This window comes from Bubalus kerabau, chromosome 8, assembly GCF_029407905.1.
Source record: "Bubalus kerabau isolate K-KA32 ecotype Philippines breed swamp buffalo chromosome 8, PCC_UOA_SB_1v2, whole genome shotgun sequence".
Classification (NCBI taxonomy): domain Eukaryota; kingdom Metazoa; phylum Chordata; class Mammalia; order Artiodactyla; family Bovidae; genus Bubalus; species Bubalus kerabau.
In genome coordinates, this window is record NC_073631.1 from 49451181 (window position 1) to 49465840 (window position 14660).

At 39.9% G+C, this 14660-nt stretch overlaps 1 protein-coding gene, 1 non-coding gene and 2 pseudogenes across 14 annotated transcripts in view; 1 reads left to right on the forward strand and 3 right to left on the reverse strand.

Moving 5' to 3' along the window:
* Window positions 1-14660, reverse strand: part of SRPK2 (SRSF protein kinase 2) — a 248944-nt gene that overhangs the window by 180705 nt on the left and 53579 nt on the right. The window lies entirely within an intron of this gene.
* The window catches only part of LOC129659108 (60S ribosomal protein L23a-like), a 147654-nt pseudogene that overhangs the window by 79945 nt on the left and 53049 nt on the right, over window positions 1-14660 (reverse strand).
* The window catches only part of LOC129658792 (PRELI domain containing protein 3B-like), a 41256-nt pseudogene that overhangs the window by 6622 nt on the left and 19974 nt on the right, over window positions 1-14660 (reverse strand).
* On the forward strand, window positions 12728-12834 carry LOC129659760 (U6 spliceosomal RNA). The gene has a single exon (XR_008718230.1). It is a non-coding gene; the product is annotated as a U6 spliceosomal RNA (small nuclear RNA).

The following is a 14660-nucleotide window of genomic DNA, read 5'->3' on the forward strand; positions in this document are numbered from 1 at the left end:
AGGAAAGTTATGACCAACCTAGCATATTCAAAAGCAGAGACATTACTTTGCCAAGAAAGGTTCGTCTAGTCAAAGCTATGGTTTTTCCTGTGGTCATGTATGGATGTGAGAGTTGGACTGTGAAGAAGGCTGAGCGCTGAAGAATTGATGCTTTTGAATTGTGGTGTTGGAGAAGACTCTTGAGAGTCCCTTGGACTGCAAGGAGATCCAACCAGTCCATTCTGAAGGAGATCAGCCCTGGGATTTCTTTGGAAGGAATGATGCTAAAGCTGAAACTCCAGTACTTTGGCCACCTCATGCGAAGAGTTGACTCACTGGAAAAGACTCTGATGCTGGGAGGGATTGGGGGCAGGAGGAGAAGGAGACAGAGGATGAGATGGCAGGATGGCATCACTGACTCGATGGACATGAGTCTGAGTGAACTCCGGGAGTTGGTGGTAGACAGGGAGGCCTGACGTGCTGCGATTCATGGGGTCGCAAAGAGTCAGACATGACTGAGCGACTGATCTGATCTGATAATCAGAATGCTTTATTTTTTATAGTTGTGATAATATTTTAACAATGAAGGGTATATACAACGATGATTAAGAATATCGGTCAACTGCCTGGACTTGAATGACAGCACCTAAAATTCAACTTACTTACTATCCCTAATCATCATCTACAAAAAGAGAAGATAATAAGAATACCTATCTCAAAATTGTAGTGAGGATGACAGAAAATAATGCATGCAAAAGCATTTGGCAAATAGAAGGCCTTAATACGTATCAGTCAACAGCTTCACTGTTAAGAGTTGTGGGCTTATCACCTGAATATGCCCCACAGTTACAAGTTAGGGGTTAGAGATTTTCTTGCTCTGCCTGGAGGTCATAATACTTTATATACTGTTTTCATTAAAAAAAAAAAAAATTCTGCATCAAGGGCATTTTAAAAATATGCAGGAAACAAGCCCTGGCCTTTCACCAACAACTAACTGTGAAACAGACTGAGATGGCACCTGAGTACTCCTTCCACTCCCCCTCAGAACCACTCACAGGGCTATGGGGTGGCAGAGCTCTCGAAAACCCATTCCAGGGCATGCTGGCTGCTTTCACATGTAAAATGTTCATCTTGTTTATATGGAAAGTGCTGTATTACTAGAACTTCAAGAGCAATCAATAGGTGAAGGAGGTGGATGATGGACATATACAAACTTCTAACTGTATGGACATTAATCTTCATTCTGATGACCAACTAAAAGGCTGTAATGCAACCCAACAGTATTTTTCTGTTTTTAACATAATTCCTATGATAATATTTCTACTTACAACACTATTGTAAACACTTAATATGTAGTAATTTATTTAGTCTTTGCAACTACGCTTTGAGGTAGATACTTTTAGGATCCCCAGGTACAGTTGAGGGAACAGCAGCAAAGAGAGGGGAAATGGCCAATCGCATAAGTGAAATCCACACAGTATCTCTTCTCTTAAACTACTAGGCTGGTTGCAGCTTGGTGACTGGTACCAGTAACCACTTCCTATTACCAGAACCCCGTCTGGAGTGTCTAAAGCACTTGGCGTGTATACCTTGAATGTATCAGAGGGCAGAAAAGGGTAATCATGAGTGTCTGCTTATTTAACTAAAAGAATCTTTTCCTCAAGAGAGTTATGAGATGATCTCACCCTTTCTTTTATTCAATCTGCATGGGAGCTATTAAGGGGATATTGTTGGTCACCTACTTCCAGTACTCATTCATCTTATCTGAAAAAGAGTTGCAAAATTAACCTAACTACTTAAAACTTCATCAAAAATAAACAGGAGGAATCTCCCTCCCTCTAGCTGGAGCCCTCACCATTTCTTCCCCCACCAGAAACCCTGCCCCTGATGCCTCACACTTCTTGAACCTTCCATCCATCACTGCTGCAGTCAAGTTTCAAAAACAGCAAATAGATCCCACTACAGCTCTGCTTAAAGCCCTTCAGCACTGCCCCATTTCCTCAGGCCAAATTACTTGGCTTGTGATCAGTCTCCTATAAAAATGTAAGGAGAGGAGATTTCCCTGGTGGTTCACTGGTAAAGAATCTGCCTTGCAAGGCAGGGCACATGAGTATGATACCCGGTCAGGGAACTAAGATCTCACATGCCACAAAGCAACTAAACCAGCGAGTCACAACCACTAATACTGAAGCTCGTGTGCTCCGGAGCCCGCACACCACTACTACTGAGTCTACAAGCCAGAACCAGCGGATACATGTGCCACACAGAAAGATCCCGCATGATGCAAAGAAGATTCCGTGTGCCACAATTAAGACCCAATGCAGCCAAATAAATAAATATTAGAAAACAAAAAAAAGCATTTCTTAACAGCTCTATAAAAATATATATTAAAAAATGAGAAGTATTGACCACGTCTCCCCAAAAGTTGCACATAAATTTTGCATAGTCACAGAGAAAACAATTTACTTAATGTCTTAAAATTCTAAACAAAAATAACAAAATTCCATCTCTAATTTCATAAATTAAAGATATTTCCAGGCAAGTCCATAAATATTTCTTGAACGTTTAAGAAAAGTTTAACCAAAAAGCCATAGAGCAGCGTACAGATTACATATCAAAAGTTCTAGACGAATTTAGGAATTTCAGAATGATAAACTTTCCCAGTAGCAAAACACTTCATTTTATTCAAGCTTGTGTCATTAGCACAGTTATTCTGCTAATGTCCTTGGAAAGTCAATCCATCTGCACTTTTGTTTTAGTTGTGTATATATGTATCAAAGTTTTAGGCAGTATCCTTAACCAACTCAAAGAAGTATAAAGCTGAAGAAACATGCCAAAGACCAAAACTTCAAAATAACTGCTGTCTACCTTCTACCAACAGACCAACCAGAGACAGATGTAGAGAGGTCTGGTTCTATAGCATCCATCCATCCACTAGATCAGAGCTCTAAGCCCAAATGTCTTAAGGGGACAGCCAGGCTCCTGTAAGATGAGCAGGGTGGGACTATGGCAGACCATCTAAAAGGGGCACAAACCACAACCTAGGTCTAGGGCACAGCCATCATAAAAGAATGTAGACGCAGGGTGGCCAGAAAGTCTCATTTTTTCAGAATACAGAAATAAGGAATTTTTATGTGAAATACCTCAAGCTTCCAAGCATTGCCAGGCACATGAACACATCCACAGGTGTGATCCAACCCACAAGCACCATTTTTCACCTCATGATAGCATTGCTGCTAAGTCCCTACAGTCATGTCCGACTCTGCAACCCCATAGACGGCAGCCCACCAGGCCCCTCTGTCCCTGGGATTCTCCAGGCAAGAACACTGGAGTGGGTTGCCATTTCCTTCTCCAATGCATGCATGCATGCTAAGTTACTTCAGTCATGTCCAACTCTGCGCGACCCCATGGACAGCAGCCCACCAGGCTCCTCTGGCCATAGGATTCTCTAGGGAAGAATACTGGAGTGGGTTGCCATTTCCTTCTCCACGTGATAGTGTAGGTCTTATTTATTCATTTAATAGACAGGCATGGTTCCATGGTGCCAACCTTGCACCACATACTCTACTAGGCAGGGGGACAAGCACTGAATCTCACTCTATGTCCTCATTCAGTGGAGGAGAAAAGCACACAGACGTAACGCCATGAACACTGTGGTCAGTGCAGTAACAGAGCAGGTAGAGGGCATGAAGCAGTGAGAAAAGACTCCTGAGTCTGCAAGAGAAATAGTCCAAGAGGTCAGGGAAGTCTTCTTCCCCAGGGCTATTTGACTAGAAGGACTGAGCCAAATGGGAAAAAGGCAGAGAGGCCAGGCTGCAGCTTGACACTTCGGATGTAAAGAAATGTAAAGTGTGAGGCTAGGAAAATAAAACTGGAACATCTCAGACCTGCTGGGTCCATGACACCTGCTGAGTCCATGACTGAGACAGGATTTTGGGAGGGGGCTGAGGTGGTGGTGGTGGTCGTGGTTCCTGAGCAGTCAAGCCAACTGAAGTTCAGGGAAGAGGGATGAACTGAACACAAATGCAGGAAGCAGATAAAACCATGAAGATGGATCATGTATCAGTGCAAAGAAGGCAGCAAGTCTGAAAAATGTGTTCAGAATTTTAATAATAATGTAGTAAAACGTTATCCCTTTTAATGTGTACTAATTGGGGAAAAAATAAAAACCATCACATACAGTGAAAAAGACTTCGTATCACCCATAATCCTACAGCAACTGCTATGCATTTTCTTTCCATCTAGAAATATCCAATGACATTCTTCTGTCCAGTCTTTACTTACTTTTCCTTTGATTCTAATTTTTATCTGCTTACACTTCTCCATTTTGTCTTATCCATTATAAGCTTTCTCAAACCTTTTGTGGAATGAAATGGAGCATAAAAAAACTAAGTTATGTGTCAGTTTAAAAAGTCAAACCCAACTTTCCACAAACACACAATATTTACGTCAACTGCTTCAGCCTTTTCACATAGCACAGGATAGAAAGAGAAACACTTTTTATTCTTTTCCACCAGAGATACCACAAACTAGGAAAGGTTTGGCTGTGTACATAGTATAACCCTGCCTAACTGTCTTAGTTGACAAAAAACATCTTCCAGAAGTGAAGAGCTATTTTGTGCAAAGAATTATTATCAAGAAGGTGAAAAGACAACCTATAAAATGGGAAAAAAATATTTGCAAATCATCTACCTGATAAGGGTCTACCACCCAGAATAACTCCTACAACTCAGCACAAAGACAAGCCAATTAAAACACGAGCAACAGACATTTCTGCAAAACAGATATAAAAATGGGCAATGAGCATATGCAAAGATGATTAACATCACTAGTCATTAGAAAAATGCAAATAAAAACTACAAGATATTCCTTCACACCTATTAAACTGTCAAAAATAGGGAAAATAAGTGTTATAAAAGACATGGAGAAACTGGAACTCCTGTACATTGCTGGTGGGAATGTAAAATGGTTTAATCACTATGAAAAAACAGTGTGGCAGTTCCTCAAAAAGTTAAACACAGAATTATCCCATGACCCAGAAATTCCTTTCCTAGGTATATACCCCCAAAGACCTGAAAACAGCTACTCAAACAAATCCTTGTACATAAATGTTTACAGCAGCACTATTTGCAACAGACAAAAAGTATGAATAACCCAAGTCTGCATCAACAAAGTGTGGTGTGTACATATACCATAGAATATTGTTCAGTCATAAGAAAGAATGAAGTCTGACACATGCTACCACATGGAACCTTGAGGACATTATGCTAAGTGAAATAGGCCAGTCACAAATAGTCAAATACTGTATGATTCTACCCTATATCAGATAACTGGAGTAATCAAATTCATAGAAACAAAAAGCAGAATAGTGGTTGCCAGAGTCTGGGGAGAGGGAATGGGGAATTGTTGTTTAACAGGTACAGAGTTTCAGTTTTGCAAGATGAAAATAATTCTAGAGACTGGTTATACACCAAAGTGAATATACTTAACTGCACACTTTAAAATGGTTAAGATGGAGAATCTTATGTGTATTTTTGCAATGTTTTTTCAATTTTTAAAGGAATAAAGTACTGATACATGCTACAAAGTGGGCAAACCTTAAAAACACTACCCTAAGTGAAAGAAGCCAGACCCAAACGTCACATATTGTATGGTCTGTCCAAAACAGGCAAATCCATAGAGACAGAAAGTAGACTGGCAGTTGCCAGAAGCTAAGAGGAGCAACTGCTAACGGATATGGGTTTCTTTATGGGATGATGAGAATGTTCTGGAATTAGACCACAGTGATGGTGGCACTAGGTGAGATACTAAAATCCACTAAATTACACTTATAATGGATTAATTTTATAGTGTGTGAATTATACTTCAATAGAATGTGAAGTCAAGTGGGCCTTAGAAAGCATCACTATGAACAAAGCTAGTGGAGGTGATGGAATTCCAGTTGAGCTATTCCAAATCCTGAAAGATGATGCTGTGAAAGTGCTGCACTCAATATCCCAGCAAATTTGGAAAACTCAGCAGTGGCCACCGGACTGGAAAAGGTCCGTTTTCATTCCAATCCCAAAGAAAGGCAATGCCAAAGAATGCTCAAACTACCGCACAATTGCACTCATCTCACACGCTAGGAAAGTAATGCTCAAAATTCTCCAAGCCAGGCTTCAGCAATATGTGAACTGTGAACTTCCTGATGTTCATGCTGGTTTTAGAAAAGGCAGAGGAACCAGAGATCAAATGGCCAACATCCACTGGATCATAGAAAAAGCAAGAGAGTTCCAGAAAAACATCTATTTCTGCTTTATTGACTATGCCAAAGCCTTTGACTGTGTGGATCACAATAAACTGTGGAAAATTCTGAAAGAGATGGGAATACCAGACCACCTGATCTGCCTCTTGAGAAATTTGTATGCAGGTCAGGAAGCAACAGTTAGAACTGGACATGGAACAACAGACTGGTTCCAAATAGGAAAAGGAGTACGTCAAGGCTGTATATTGTCACCCTGCTTATTTAACTTCTATGCAGAATACATCATGAGAAACGCTGGGCTGGAAAAAACACAAACTGGAATCAAGATTGCTGGGAGAAATATCAATAACCTCAGATCTGCAGATGACACCACCCTTATGGCAGAAAATGAAGAGGAACTCAAAAGCCTCTTGATGAAAGTGAAAGTGGAGAGTGAAAAAGTAGGCTTAAAGCTCAACATTCAGAAAACTAAGATCACGGCATCCGATCCCACCACTTCATGGGAAATAGATGGGGAAACAGTGCAAACAGTGTGAGACTTTATTTTTCTGGGCTCCAAAATCACTGCAGATGGTGACTGCAGCCATGAAATTAAAAGACGTTTATTCCGTGGAAGGAAAGTTATGACCAACCTAGATAGCATATTCAAAAGCAGAGACATTACTTTGCCAACAAAGGTTCGTCTAGTCAAGGCTATGTTTTTTCCTGTGGTCATGTATGGATGTGAGAGTTGGACTGTGAAGAAGGCTGAGCGCCGAAGAATTGATGCTTTTGAACTGTGGTGTTAGAGAAAACTCTTGAGAGTCCCTTGGACTGCAAGGAGATCCAACCAGTCCATTCTGAAGGAGATCAGTCCTGGGATTTCTTTGGAAGGAATGATGCTAAAGCTGAAACTCCAGTACTTTGGCCACCTCATGCGAAGAGTTGACTCATTGGAAAAGACCCTGATGCTGGGAGAGATTGGGGGCAGGAGGAGAAGGGGACAACAGGATGAGATGGCTGGACGGCATGGCTGACTCGATGGACGTGAGTCTCAGTGAACTCCAGAAGTTGCTGATGGACAGGGAGGCCTGGCGTGCTGTGATTCATGGGGTTGCAAAGAGTCGGACACGACTGAGGGACTGATCTGATCTGATCTGAAGGATGTTTTGTTTAAGAAGCTATTCTTTTGAACTTACAGTACCATATAAAACAATGAAATCAAAACTCCACTAGTCAAATGAGATTTTCCCCCATTTCCACCTTTGAGTTATCAGTTTTAGGTTAACACATCCTCGTTACCTTCCACTCCAGGGAACAGCAGAGTGCAGGCGGTGTGGGCGCAGCTCTGCAGCATGCGCTCCCCGGCGCTACCAGGCCCACCCACAGGCGTGTGTCCACAGCCTAAGGGCCACCCTCACTGACCTACCAGCTGCTCTGTTCTATCTTATCCGATGCCACAGACTTACTGCACTGCTGTTCCTCATCTCCATTAAGTTCTTCTGCCTTCCTATCAGTTTTCCTTTTCTATTCTAGCCTGTTACCTCTGTGCTAGAACCAGGGCCCTAACTACTGCACAGCCCAGACACAACCTCAGCCTTTTTATTTCCACTGGTGCTTGTGCTCAGGAGCTGTTCTAGTTACTGTCAAGTTTAATGAGCTGTGATATTAGGAGAAAGGGTTAAAGAAAAGAAAAAGCAAGGGAGGTAGTAAGAGAAAGACAAGGGAGGGACATGAAGAAACTGTAAGTTACCACAAAAACAGAATGGAAAGTCCAAATATTCGGAGACACCCTGTTCACCCAACCAAGGCAAAGCAAGAGCACTCTAAATCTCTAAATGACCAAGGAATACAAAAGGCCAGCTACCAGGTGTCAGGCAGCTCAGAGAGAAGCAACAGAAACAGAAAAAAAGGGAGGGGGAGGTCTGGGAAAAGGCAACCCTCAAGGAAGCAAGTTCTCCCCGTCGGACACAGGGGTGTGTGCGCACGCATGACACACGGACCTAATCACAGTGATGGCTCAGGACAAGACAAGCAGGAGTTAAGAAGAAAAATCTCAAGTGATAGAGGAGTACACAGTCTTATTTCAGAGAGCTTCCAATCGCTGAAAAAAATCAAACATTCTCATGTTCCAACCAAGTAAGTCTACTACTTGTGTTACTCTAGCCAAGTCAAAGCCTTGCTGCAGCTGTACCAATAGGACCATCAAAGTCCTTACATCTGTATGGCCCTTTACAGTTTGCAAAATTTCTCATGTGCGCTTCACAATGACTCCAGGCAAAAGAGAGAGCATCACCACCTTCAACTTCCGGATGGAAGGCCTTCTGGCTTTGCTAACCTCGCCATTACATAATACTGTGTGAGTCATCCACATGAGTAGGTCCACACACTGCGAATAAATAGAAAACAACTAGAATGGAAGGCAGGAGAAGCAGATGAATGAATATGGAGACTGTAAATAAAGAGCTTATACTTTTAAAAATATGCAACATATGCAATATACAAAAGAATACACATATGTGTGCAAGTTAACAGCACAATCATAAGACAAAGACTGGACCCCCAATATAAGAACCAAAACATTAATACTGTAAAAACAATCCATCGGATTATCCTTCCCAAGACAATTTAAGAGAAGGAGAGTAACACCCATGGGATAGGTGGGAATGAAAGTTCAAGAATTTTGGTTTTCTTTTAAATGGGCAAAATATGAACAAAAAAAGACAGTGAGGGACTTCCCTGGTGGCCCAGTGGCTAAGCCTCTGAGCTCCCAATGCAGGGGCCTGGGGTTCGATCCCTGGTCAGGGAACTAGAGCCCACATGATGCAACTAAGACTCCACGCAGCCAAATAAATAAATAATCTTTAAAAAAAAAAAAAAAGACAGTGAAAAGGGGTGAACTTCATCATCTACTTTAGCAAGGTTAAAGTAGCTTGCTTAAAATATTTATTGAGCCCTTGTCTACTCATTCAGGTATATCCATGATACTGCTAAGATATTGCTAAGTTCCCCTACCTTGAAGAGTGAAATCCTTGTTAGAAGTAGCACGTATCCAGCTTCATACAATGAATCATGGTATGGATTTTTAAAAGCTCAATGAACAGTGCTTCCACCAAAACGGTAACATGTTCAAATTTGTAACTTAAGTGCTTTCCCAAAAGAAGATAGTACAATGCCCTTCTCCTTGCTTCCAGTAAATTCTAACAGCCATTACCTCAGGAAAGAAAGTCAAAAAGTTAGTTCTTCAAAGACTACAAAACTTAGACTGTAAATATGGAGGCTTTTATTTTACAGTCAAGAGATTTCTCTCCTGAGGTGTCACTGGAGGACAGGTTGCCATTTTAAGTACAGAATTACTTTTACCACATGTAATTAGAGGAATTATTGAAGAATTATTAATAGACGTACACAGTCTCCCAAATCTTAATAAATTTAAATCCACCTTAAAGCTTTAAACACACATTTCTAGGCTCAATTTTCAATTGCTCTTTCAGGAGACGGTTCCTTCTCTACTCAAAATCATGTAACACAGCCGCACTCAATGACTCCATGGTTTGTTTTGGGGTCATAAAAGGCAAGATTCTATCTTACAGACTCCAGGTGCACAACAGCTAAAAACTGTTCCGTTCACTGATGCCTAAACCAGTAAATTCTCTAACATGTCACCCTATTTCATATTCTCCAGAGCATTTATCTGAAACTAATTATTCATGGTCACTACTGTATCCCTGGCATGTATCTGTTGTGCTGATCAGCAACAAGTTAGTTAACTCTACTCCCCAGGAACCTTCAGTGAGCCTCCCCTCTCTTCTAGGCCTCTCAGAACATCCAGCTCAACTCCACAGACTGTATGTGGCCTGTGAAAAGCAAGAGCAGAGGTCAGAGCAAGTGGAAAGCAGAGCCCTGTCTCTTATTAGCTGTGTTCAAGGAGCTCCTGCTGGCCACAGATGGAACAGTTTATGCATTAATAAATATAATACACAAACATATTTAAACCTACTGATTTAATCCTTTTAGTCCTTTTGGAAGAAACTAGTAAAATCAACTATTTCAAAAATGCTAAGTAATAGTAAAGAATCAAGCATGTATATTTACTTGCCTATACCAACCGTACATGATGTATCCAAACAGCTGAAATGAGGACACTTTTCTTTACAAAATATTCCAGGAAATAAATAAAAGAAAAAAATGACAAAACTACAATATCACCATTTTGGAACACCTAACGAATTAATGGATGTGTCAATGGTCATCAGTGGCTGACAACATCATAAAAGAAGGGATAATCAGACATCACACACACTGAAAAATTAAAATATTGTGGGGGTGGGGAGGTGCAGACTAGTGCGTCAAAAGAATATGTGTTTCTTGAACTCTTATATTTTAAGAGAGAAAAAAACATCCAAATAGAAAGACAGGCAAAGTAAAAATACTGGGAATTTACAAATGAAAAAAACAGAAATAGCTAATAAAGAAGGAAGTTTGGCCTCATTTACGATCAAACAAATGCAGATTTAAATAATGACATTTGTTTTAATGGCACTGTCCAGAACTCATGGGAGTTTAATAATGACTTGTGAGCCGTTCAACAGAAGAATGGATAAAGATGTGGTCCATATATACAATGGAATCTTAATCATAAAAAAGAATGAAATAATGCCATTTGCAACAACACAGATGGACCTAGAGACTGTCACACTGAGAGAAGTCAGACAAAGAGAAATATATGATATCGCTTATATGCAGAATCTGAAAAAATGAAAAAGGATACAAATGAACTTATCTACAAAACAGAAGCAGACTTACAGACTTAAGAGACTGAATTTATGGTTTACCAGGGGTTAGAATGTGGGGAAGAAAAGTTGGGGAAGTTTGAGACTGATGTGTACACACTGTTATTTAAAATGGATAACCAAGGAAGACCTGCTGTATAGCACAGGGAACTCTGCTCAATATTATGTAACAACCTAAATGGGAAAAGAATTTGAAAAAGAATAGATACATGTGTATGTATGACTGAATCACTACTGTACAACTTAAACTTACACAACACTGTCAATAAACTACACTCCAACATAAGAGTTAAAACATTTTTTGACTTGTGAAAGTATAAACTAGCAACACCTTCCAAAGATCAATATGAAAATAAATTTCAAAGTATATATTTTAAATGATCCAGTAATTTGAAATCTAGAAGTTAGTACTCCAGAAATGATATGCAGCTTATTAAATAAGCATTGAATATAATAGCAAAAATGGGGAGATCGAAAAAGTCCAATATTGGGAACATTAAATAAACTGCTCAACTTTAGTAAAACTCCACTAAGTAATCATTCTCACTAAGAACATTTTGAAAAAAGAGAATATGCTTAGAATATATTGTTAACCATAAAAGACTCATAACAAGATGGTATGATAGGTATATTAATTTTCTAATAACTTATAAAGGAGACTAGACAAATCAACGCCAAAATATGATTAATCCCTAAATACTGAGGTTAACTATTTTTTTTCCCTTTTATACTCTTGTAAGTTTGTTTTTGCTTTTTTGCAATGAACACGTATTAGTTTCACATTTGGAAAAATAACACACTACACAGATATATTGTTAGATAAAATGACTAAAAGGATTTTAATAACAATAACTATAAACTAGTTTCAGACCCCAGAGGAACTAAAGAGTTTCAGACCCTAGGCAACTCATAGTAGCTCTGTGGGTGTGCTGCTTCAGAGATAAAATTCAGAAGCTGAACTAGATGAGCAGCTTTCCAACTGTGAAATCATGCATGTAAAGTGTTTCAGTACCTGGACCAGAATGAACACTCAGTCCCTGTTAATGTTGTTTATTAACCAACGGCTCCCAGCAGCAACAAACAGAACCTGCCAAACAAGCAGCAGCACTTCAGACCCACAACTCTCATTTCAATCATCTGCCTTTTATTTTTAAAAATTAAGACTCCTAGCCACAATTTCTATTCAAGAAAAGATTTTACTGATCTAAAACCACTTGATTAGATAACCCCTACAGTTTCTGGTAGTATTACAGCATTCCAAACACTATGCATCTGGGTTCTCATCCCTATGGCAAGCCTAGAAATATTCTTGATGATCACACAAATAAAACTCCAGTCCAACTGTACTTGCATGATTCTAATATACTGTACTGTAATTCCGAGACCTTTTCATCATTTTCCTCCTCATCTGTGTTCAAATTATAGACATTGCTTACCAGAAGTTTCCTGAAAGTACTTCCTAGCTGATATCCTGAAACTTCCTGCCTTTGTACACAAAGCAAAAATAAAAAGACATCTTTCAGGTAATCTTTAAAAAGGTGTCTTTTAACTTGAAGCAAAAGGGCTCTTTAAGCAATGAAATCTACCTCTCAAATAACTATTCAGAAAGAACTGAAGGCAGTATTACCTGAGTAGTCTACTAATCAAGACACTCTCAAGAATTAGGTAAAGCACAATATTCACTTGTACAACTTGCCCTTCATGTTAAGTCCTTCAAGAGCAAACCAGTATAGTGCTCACTTCGGCAGCACATATACTAAAATTGGAACGATACAGAGAAGATTAGCATGGCCCCTGCGCAAGGATGACACACGAATTCGTGAAGCGTTCCATATTTTTGGAGCCTATTATACAGAGTGAAGTAAGCCAGAAAGAAAAACACCAATACAGTATACTAATGCATATATATATGGAATTTAGAAAGATGGTAACAATAACCCTGTGTACAAGACAGCAAAAGAGACACTGATGTATAGAACAGTCTTATGGACTCTGTGGGAGAGGGAGAGGGTGGGAAGATTTGGGAGAATGGCATCGAAACATGTAAAATATCATGTATGAAACGAGTTGCCAGTCCAGGTTCGATGCACGATACTGGATGCTTGGGGCTGGTGCACCGGGACGACCCAGAGGGATGGTATGGGGAGGGAGGAGGGTTCAGGATGGGGAACACATGTATACCTGTGGCGGATTCATTTTGATATTTGGCAAAACTAATACAATTATGTAAAGTTTAAAAATAAAATAAAACTTAAAAAAAATAAAAGAGCAAACCAGTATAAATAACTCTGAAACCCAGAGAACTGACCAGATAAACTAAGTTTCAGGTTTTTAGCTTTGGCAGTATTTCATTCCTTGCTTTTATTCCAATCTTACAAATGGGATCAAATACCATTAATTATAAATTGTTTCCATGAGCATCTTTCTAATTAAGATTCCTACTATTCTTAACAACAAAAGGTTAATGACGAGACACGAAACTGGTACAAGGATAGGGGAACAGATAACTTGACCTTCTCATTAGACTCTTCCTCATTCCAGGATCCATGACATCCATCTGGAGACATGTTTGGCTTAGGAAAGAGCCTAAGGGCTTTGATTTCACCCAGAATTTAGTTTCAGTTCTTTAGTCACTATGTACTAGTTTTATGACATTGGTCAAGCTATTTAACCTCTCAGGATCTGGTTACCTCACCTGCAAATAAGTGACAATAATATCTAGAATTATAGGGCAGTCAAGAGTCTTAAATAAGAATGAATAACAGCGAAGCCGTAAGGATTTGTTTCCCCCTCTTCCTCAGTGGCTCAGAAGGAAAGAATCCGTCTGTCAATGGCAGAAGATTGCAGTTCGATCCCTGGGTAGGGAAGACCCCTTGGAGAAAGGAACGGGTAACTCGCTCCGGTATTCTAACCTGGGAAACCCCATGGACAGAAGAGCCTAGAGGGCTACAATCCAAGAGTTGGACAAGACTGAGTAATTAAGCAACAACTTCTCCATTATACTTGAAAGTTCAACTCTGATCTCTTTTTTGTGGGAAAAAGAGCTGCCATAGCAATTCAATAGTGGGAATGTCCATCCCTTCCAGCAATTCTCAAAGTACAGTTCACAAATCCCAAGAAATCCACAATATCAAAACCATTTTCATAACAATACCAAGAAACTGCCTTTTTCACTACTGACATTTGCAACTGACAATGTAAAAACAATGGGTAAAAGCACTGATACCACTGCACCAACCAAGGCAGTGACCCCAAAATGTACTAAGAGTCACTGTACTCTTTACTGGATTGCAGTTAAGGCAATGCCAGTTTCACTTAGGTGTGTTAATGAAAGAGTAAAACATTAATTTTATTAAATCTCAGTGCTGAGTATCTAGTCTGTCTGATAAAATAGAAAGCACTTGCACTGCATCAATGGATGTTTCAAGATAAAAAATATTTGGCAGTTGTTTTATATTTGGGCAGAAACAGTCCCTTTTCCTGGGAACTGAGTGATAGACAAGCAATGGTTATTCAAACGTGGGTACCTGGCACGTTGTTGTTGTTGTTGTTGTAAACTTGCCAAGTTCTGTTCGACTCTTCTCAACCCCATGGACTGCAGCATGCCAGGCTTCCCTGTCCCTCGCCAACTCCGAGTTTGCCCAAGTTCATGTCCATTGAATTGG